General features: G+C 40.9%; 1 pseudogene; it reads left to right on the forward strand.

Annotated features, from left to right (window-relative positions):
- The first annotated feature begins 268 nt into the window (after nt 1-268).
- On the forward strand, nt 269-8,765 carry LOC127439460 (G-protein-signaling modulator 2-like; annotated as a pseudogene).
- The last annotated feature ends 275 nt before the right edge of the window (nt 8,766-9,040 follow it).

Consider the following 9,040-nt stretch of genomic DNA (forward strand, 5'->3'; position numbering starts at 1 on the left):
GCAAGACAGGAATGTCAGTGTTCTGCCATGGCCAGCGAAGAGCCCAGATCTCAATCCCATTGAGCACGTCTGGGACCTATTGAATCGGAGGGTGAAGGCTAGGGCCATTCCCCCCAGAAGTGTCCGGGAACTTGCAAGTGCCTTGGTGGAAGTGTGGGGTAACATCTCAGCAAGAACTGGCAAATCTGGCGCAGTGCATGAGGAGGAAATGCACTGCAGTACTTAATGCAGCTGGTGACCACACCAGATACTGACTGTTACTTTTGAGATGACTGTATTTCGCTGGGCGGACTTTCGCTGTGGTGAATGCGACCATGCCTTAAAGCTTTACAACACAGCCAAACCTGGTAGAGCACTGATCAAACAATTGACATCAACAATTGATGAACAATTTTACTTCCATCGTCTGCTTATCGCTAAAGAGTTCGGTGACCGCGCGGCAGAGAGGAGAGCCTACTGCAATCTTGGAAACGCCTGCATATTCCTTGGAGAGTTTGAGAAGGCTACAGAACATTACAGGTGACCACCTGTTCAAACTCATTCTTAGTAATGGTTAATAATCTACAGTAAAATAAGCAACACTTTATAATGTTCTGAACTGTATTTAGTAATATTTAGCAACCTTTAATCTTCAGCTCATGAGGGTTGGTTAGGGGGGCAGTGGTTTAAGACCTCATCAGCTTGTCAGGCACAGAACGGGGCACCTTCCTCTAATGGGCCATTAGAGACTAGAAAATTACATTTTACTCCAACCCGAATGTCTTTTTTTCATCAACCAGTATTTGTTATTATGGGTTTTGTTTTGTTTCTGGCTTAGCTCTGACAGTGGTTTTGATGTATAATGGGTGCAGGAACGCTCTGCTGTTGGCGCGGCAGCTAAAGGATTTGGCGGTGGAGGCTCAGGCCTGCTACAGTCTGGGTAACACATACACATTGCTGCAGGACTATGAGAGAGCCATCGACTACCATCTCAAACATCTCATCATCGCTCAGAATCTCAATGACAGGTGTGCTGTCACAGGGAATCATGTAGCGGTAGTAGTAAGTTAGTGGTTGACCGATATGGTTTTATTAAGGTCTGATACAGAAATCTAGAGAGCAGGGTGGCCGGTGGCCAATATATTGCAGATATACTGTATGTAAAATACAACTGAATAATCTTTAATAAGATTATATCAAATGGACAATCAGGCACAGTTGCCAATGTCAATAATCTCAAAATTGCCAGTTATTGTTCAATTAATCAGCCAGGCCTATATATCAGCTTCTCACTACTACTACTACTACTACTACTACTACTACTATAAGTAGTAACATTATGTGTGACTACACAAAAACACATTAGGTGTAGTAATTTCATATTAATTTATGGAGTTTATGTTTACTGTAGGATTGGTAAAGGCAGGGCCTGCTGGAGTTTTAAAAATGCACATACAGCACTAGGGAATCATGACCTGGCTATGCACTTTGCTGAGAAGCATTTGGAAATCTCAAAAGAGGAATGACCACCTACAGATTAACACATTTATTAGACACTTGGAAGTACCTTGTACTTTTGTTACTTTGGAAATTAAAGTATTTTCGCTAATTCAGAATATCAAAGTCATTATGTGGTAAAACTGCTGTAAATTCTTTGTAACTGAAATAGAACATCACTTTTTCAGCCATCTTGGTTCTGGAAGTATTTTTCCAATTCATTTTTTTGCATAGGCTTTTCATAAAATCCTCCATAGAAGAGTTGTAAGCCATAAACCAAACCAACCAGCTCAGAGGTAAATCACAACCTTACAAAATTTGTTTTGAGGCAAAATGTAATTGACAAAAAGACAAAGGTACAAGACTGTGTACTCACTGTCTGTCATGAGGGCAGGAACTACAGTCCTGTTAAGCATTGTAAATTATGTAATTAAATAAAAAAATTATGGAAATACAGTGGCAAGAAAAAGTATGTGAACCCTTTGGAATTACTTTATGTATAAATAATCTAAGTTAACTATTAGTTTTAACTAATAAAACTACTGTATTGTTCTTGTACATATTGAATATATCAAACAATCACAGTGTAACCCCTAGGCTAATGACATCAACAAAAGCTAATTAGAGTCAGGAGTTGGCAAACCTGGCATCCAATTAATAAAACGAGATTGGAGGTATTGGTTAGAGCTTTGACTTATAAAAAGCACTCAAACATTTTGAGTTTGTTATTCACAAGATGCATCTGCTGCCATGGACCATGTCTCACAAAAAAGAGATCTCAGAAGACCTACCATCAAGAATTCTTGCTTTGCATAAAGCTGGAAAATGTTACAAATTTATCTAGGAGAGCATAGATATTCATCTGTCCACAGATAGACAAATTGTCTATAAATGAAGACAGTTTAGTACTATGGATACTCTCCCTAGAAGTGGCCATCCAGCCAAGACCAAAGGGTTCACATACTTTTTCTTGTCACTGTATATAAAACTGTTGATTTTAGGTTGTTGATTATAAGTATAGAAACAATATATTTTAAGTTTATTGCAAAATATTGTGATATGTACAAATCTATAAGTAGTTTAAGGGTAAAGGGAGACCGAAATTGCATCATTCACATGGCATCATGGGAGTGGGTGGTGGCTCCTGGGCTAATTTCCTGGGCTATGTTGGCCACGGTTCTCTGATTGGTGAAGATTTCTCTGCTGGACCATGGGTATTGTAGTTGTTCCACAGGACTTCTGCTATAAACAAAATAATGAAATAATGCAGGTGGATGGCTTCAACAGAAGCATACTGTACCATCAGTGACTACGTTTACTATGTTTACTTACGACAACGGTATCGCGAGAAAGTAGCGTTCCTGTATAAGCACTGTATATGCGGTATATAAGCGGTGTACGCTTTACTCCCATATACATGTGGCATGGTCAGTAAGCAGCTTTTTCCAGAGCAACGTAATTTCCCTGTGACGCTTGTGTAAATAACAAACATGGTAACCGAGGAAGACTTCACTATTTTATTCTTTGTTGCTGTGTTTGTTTCCTTACCTTTCTATGGTGACCTGCAGCGGAATTGCGCTTCAATAGTGAGGTTTCCCTTTCATGTGAAACTCTGGGATTCCCTCAATGTACCAGCGTATATACGTGAACGTAAGGGACCGTCGATATTTTACAGTGGTGTTTATAAATCGGTATCGTATAATGTATGTGCTTTTCCCACTGTACTCCCAGAAATGTTTTGTTGACTTATTGTTGGGCTCTATCCTATGACGTGTGTTATTCTGTCTTTTCCACGCACATGCACACACTTCAAAAACCTGTTAGAATGCCACTTATGTGTTTACATGGCCGCATAAGCAGCTTTCTCCAGTAGAAACCTAGGTGTGTTAAACCGCTTTCTCATAATTCCTTAAACGGCGTAAATAAATCGGCATTCTCGTTCACGTGACATTTCAGAACGCAAAAATCCAGGAATAACCGCTTTCTTAAGTGCATGTAAACGTGGTCAGTGAAAACCTCTGAGCTCATGGTAGGTCTGTCTTTTAAAGTTATCATTGAAAATCAATTCATCTATGGAAAAAAATTAATGTTTATTTTTTACTTCCGGAACCTGACTGATGCAATCTGTAAGGGAATGTGTTTTAGAATATAATAACTAATGTTTTGTAAATTTTGTGTTTATTGATTTGTGTAGTTAACTGTAAGCAAATACAATAAAAGGCAAAGTGGTGTATTGATGTGTTTTTTGTAAGTGTCCTAATCTCTGCTCTGAAACATCTTGTATACAGACAGGAGATCGTAGCGGTGAGCTCCCTGCTCGCATGAATGTCTCAGACCTTCAGATGGTGCTTGGCCTCAGTTATAGCACAAACAATTCTGTCCTTTCTGAGAACAAGGAGATCAACTACAAACTGCACGGTATAGCACTCAAAGCTGTACAGCACGAACTCCTTTTAGCCATTATGCCATACTACCTCAGGCTCTTCTGGAGGGTTAATCAAAAGAATAAAGTGTTGGGGACAGTGTGTGGCCATTGCGTTTGTTTAAGCTTTTCAACTGATTGGCTGTGTCGGTATCAAAATAGAAATTGTTGCTTTCCAGGTGCCAGGCCCAGCATGAGCCGGCGGCACAGTATGGAGAATCTGGAGCTGCTAAAACTTACACCAGACAAGATCAATGTGAGTGTGGGCGCATATATTGAGCTCCTGCCGGTGCTTTTTGTTTTTTATCAAAAGTGTACCCATCTATCTGATTGACAAGCTATACAGTATTTAAAAGATCTGTGCTGAAACCTAGGGCTGCCTCACTGTTGGTATTGTATCATACATCGCTTTCACACATACAATCTTTTCCAGAAATGTAAACACGACCCTTTCAAAAATGCCGGGACATTTTGCATTGGCTATATCCCTGCATGAGAAGTTGTAACATTACCTGAAAAGTTCAGTTTTGATACTGTGTGTGAACAGAGTTGTAAGATTAACGATTTGAGTACGCACAAGTTCAGGACGTGCTGATGTACGTCAAGTATTTTTAGATTCTATTCATATTTTAGAAGTGGTCTAGTGTAATCCAGCCTTAAAGCACTTCTCTACATCCAATGCGGATGAAGAAATTTGTTGACTGATAAAATAACTAACTATATCTCAGAGTTTAATGGCATTTTGGTGCTTCTGCGTGAATGTCGCGGAACGGAAAAAAGATTGAAACCATTGCATGTGTGAATAGCAGAGTTTATACATTTACTAGTAAAGACAATCCAACAATTTTACTGCAATCTACCAAGTTTCATGTGTGAAAGGAGCTATATGTTCAATATCTTTTCTTTTTTTATTTCCAAAAGTGTTGCCTAAATGGTATCTCACTAGGTTTTGGAACAAAGCAAAGTCATGGTTCCCACAGTCATGGAAAACTTGGAAATATCAGGGAATTTTAAAATTGTGATTTTCAGTCATTGAAAAGTAATTTTCTAGTTTTCCCTGAGACTAAAAATATTGTATCAGCTACTGCTCTTGAGTAGAGTAAAACTTGCAAGCCACATTGATTTCTGATTTGTCTGAATCACCTTTTAGGTCAAAACGGTTCACATGAATCAAACGGTTCCTGGATGGAATTTACTTTTTCAAATAAATCTGTTTCCAGTTCTCACAAATGACTGGAAAGATCAAGGGGGAAAAGTCCTGAAATTTCTGAAAGATCATCAACACCTCTTTAGACAATAAAGAAAAAGTGTATGTTCGTAAATCTCAGTGTCGGGATTCATAAGGAATCATTTAATCCCTGTACTGCAGGGCCAGAAGTGGACCAGTGACATCCTCTTCAAGCCATCCAAATCCACACTGGCTAAATCGTCCTCCAAACTCTCCTTTGTCAAACGTTTCCGAGGCAAGAAACACAAACTGCAGAGCAGCTCCAGTAAAATCCTCCAGGATACCAGCAACACACAAGAAACTCCTCAGAACAAAGTAATAAAACCACACACAGAAACCACTACTCAAACACAAAAGAACACAGCATGGTTACGTTACAACTAGATTCTGATTTTTTTGGCCCTCCATAAGTAACAGATATTATATGACCAGTATATATATTTATATATACTGTATAATATATATATATATACACTATATTGCCAAAAGTATTCGCTCATCTGCCTTTAGAAGCGTATGAACTTAAGTGACATCCTATTCTTAATCCATATGGTTTAATATGACGTCGGCCCACCTTTTGCAGCTATAACAGCTTCACCTCTTCTGGGAAGGCTTTCCACAAGGTTTAGGAGTGTGTTTATGGGAATTTTTGACCATTCTTCCAGAAGCGCATTTGTGAGGTCAGACACTGATGTTGGACGAGAAGGCCTGGCTCGCAGTCTTCGCTCTAATTCATCCCAAAGGTGCTCTATCGGGTTGAGGTCAGGACTCTGTGCAGGCCAGTCAAGTTCTTCCACACCAAACTCGCTCATCCATGTCTTTATGGACCTTGCTTTGTGCACTGGTGCGCAGTCATGTTGGAACAGGAAGGGGCCATCCCCAAACTGTTCCCACAAAGTTGGGAGCATGGAATTGTCCAAAATCTCTTGGTAGGCTGAAGCATGCAGGGTTACTTTCACTGGAACTAAGGGGCCAAGCCCAGCTCCTGAAAAACAACCCCACACCATAATCCCCCCTCCACCAAACTTCACAGTTGGCACAATGCAGTCAGACAAGTACCGTTCTCCTGGCAACCGCCAAACCCAGACTCGTCCATCAGATTGCCAGATGGAGAAGTGTGATTCGTCACTCCAGAGAACGCGTCTCCACTGCTCTAGAGTCCAGTGGCGGCGTGCTTTACACCACTGCATCCGACGGTTTGCATTGCACTTGGTGATGTATGGCTTGGATACAGCTGCTCGGCCATGGAAACCCATTCCATGAAGCTCTCTACGCACTGTTCTTGAGCTAATCTGAAGGCCACGTGAACTTTGGAGGTCTGTAGCGATTGACTCTGCAGAAAGTTGGCGACCTCTGCGCACTATGCGCCTCAGCATCTGCTGACCCCGCTCTGTCATTTTACGTGGCCTACCACTTCGTGGCTGAGTTGCTGTCATTCCCAATCGCTTCCACTTTGTTATAATACCACTGACAGTTGACTGTGGAATATTTAGTAGCGAGGAAATTTCATGACTGGACTTGTTGCACAGGTGGCATCCTATCACAGTACCACGCTGGAATTCACTGAGCTCCTGAGAGCGGCCCATTCTTTCACAAATGTTTGTAGAAGCAGTCTGCATGCCTAGGTGCTTCATTTTATACACCTGTGGCCATGGAAGTGATTGGAACACCTGAATTCAATTATTTGGATGGGTGAGCGAATACTTTTGGCAATATAGTGTATATATACAGTATATATAAAGTCAGAGTGTCCAGCATAAATGTGAAGGACCTCTGTTCGGAGGGGAAAGGAGGAAGCTTGGAGCTGAATGGACATTCAACGAACTTTAATCCAAACACCACATTAAACTTAAAACACAGCAACATGAACACACAGCTTCATTGTCTCACTCTCGGCGTCTCTCTCCCGACTGCAGCTCTGCTCCCGGCTTTGTACCCCACCTAATCACGCTGTCATCACTCACAGCTGGGCGCGATCATTCGCCCCAGCTGCACACCTCGGCCTCGCTCCTCTCTGTCCTCGCTCCGCCCCGCCTGGCCTGCCACACTATTGTCTGTAATGTGTTTAATAATTAACCTTTGACCTTCATGTCCTCAGCATGGGAGTACAGACATGTTAGGAGATGAGGACTTTTTGACCTGCTGAGTCGTTTCCAGAGCAACAGAATGGATGACCAGCGGTGTGCAGTACAGGATGGGAGGAGCCATCTGTCTGTCAATTCTAACTCCTCCTCCCCATCCACCACACCACCCAGAACCATCAGGAAATGTTAGCCACTATTCTTCTGTCACATTATTATGTTTTCATTTAATTTGTATTTAATTCATTGCATTTAAAATAACATCCAAAAATGACACTTCTGTCATTTACTCACAGTCCTGTTCCAAACCTGTATGACTTTTTCTTCCTTGGATCACAAAATTGCCTTTATCCCACACAAAGAAAGTGAATGGTGACCGAGGCTGTCATTCTGCCAAGCATCTTCACATGTGTTCTATTTGAAGAAAGTCATATGGGTTTGGGACAACACGAGGGTAATCAAATGATGACAGAATTTACATTTTGGGGTGAACTCTCACTTAAACATTTCACACTCTCTCCAGCATTCTCAGAGTCTGCTGCGTCTCCGGGGCAGGAGCCGTTTTTCAGACTGTTGGCGAGTGCTCAGGGCAGGAGGCTGGACGAACAGAGGGCGGGAACAGGAAACAGTCTGCCCGGACTGCGCACCCTGTCTGAACACAGTAACACTAACAGCAGACACATGATTTTAAGTCAGGTCATGGCCAGCATGGACGCCACCGAGCCTGATGACCAGTTCTTCGACATGCTTGTCAAGTGTCAGGTGAGAGACATTGAATTTGCACTTTCAGTTTCCTCCCTCATATTGATTTATTTGCTATAAAATCAGTATTAGGGTGGGATAGGCTGTTTTAATTTGTAGTTGCTAGACCAGAATAAAACATGAAGGTAGTGATACTTTAATTTTGAATCATTTTTTGCCCTTTTGTCATCTCTGTCAGGGGTCTCGTCTGGATGATCAGAGATGTGCCCCTCCTCCTCCCTCCTCACGTGGACCCACCGTCCCGGATGAAGACTTCTTCAGTCTCATCATACGCTCACAGGCCAAGAGGATGGACGAGCAGAGAGTCACGCTGCCCACCTGCCACTAAACGTACACATGGACCATGAATCAGAACTGTGTTCTGTCTGCTCAGTAATGATAATGAACAATTATCCTTAAATACCATTTCATGTACAGCAATAATGAGTGATTCTATGTTCTGTAAATAACGCATTTTAACTTTTTAATCAGATTTAAGCTCTTTGTACATTTTGTGCTTTTTAAGGTTGTTTTAGTTTAGGATGTATTGCTTTGTTTTTATGATTATTGCAAAGAATTACACCAAGTCTTTTGTTACAAGTTGTTATTTAACATTTTTGCTATCACTGTTTGCCCTTTATTTAGTGCGAGATGTGTATTTAAGAGACAAAGAGCACTGTATTTTTGTAAAATAACAGAATTAAGGTAGCAAGGAAGTGGTTAAACTAGAAAAGAAATATAACTACAATATGTCAAAATACAACAAAAATGAATTTGACATGACTATAGAAATAAAAACCTCTATAGAAACATTTAATGAGACTATGCTCACTTTATTCAGTGATCTTATCAGACATGAAAATATATTGCAAACGTTTTGAGTCTGTACATTTGTCTCAGATTTTTACAGACTATTTAACTAAAATGATTTCATAAAAAATCTTCTCCTTTACAAAAACATTTTTCTCCAAAGCTGTGATATCAGTAGTTCTCCAGGGTAGGGTTGCACCAGCTGTGCGTAAGGTCTCATGTAAGTTGGGACGTAAAGTTCACACTAAGGGCTTAGTAACAACTAGTTAGTTTGTAACTTAG

Source organism: Myxocyprinus asiaticus, unplaced genomic scaffold (assembly GCF_019703515.2).
Source record: "Myxocyprinus asiaticus isolate MX2 ecotype Aquarium Trade unplaced genomic scaffold, UBuf_Myxa_2 HiC_scaffold_53, whole genome shotgun sequence".
NCBI classification, from domain to species: domain Eukaryota; kingdom Metazoa; phylum Chordata; class Actinopteri; order Cypriniformes; family Catostomidae; genus Myxocyprinus; species Myxocyprinus asiaticus.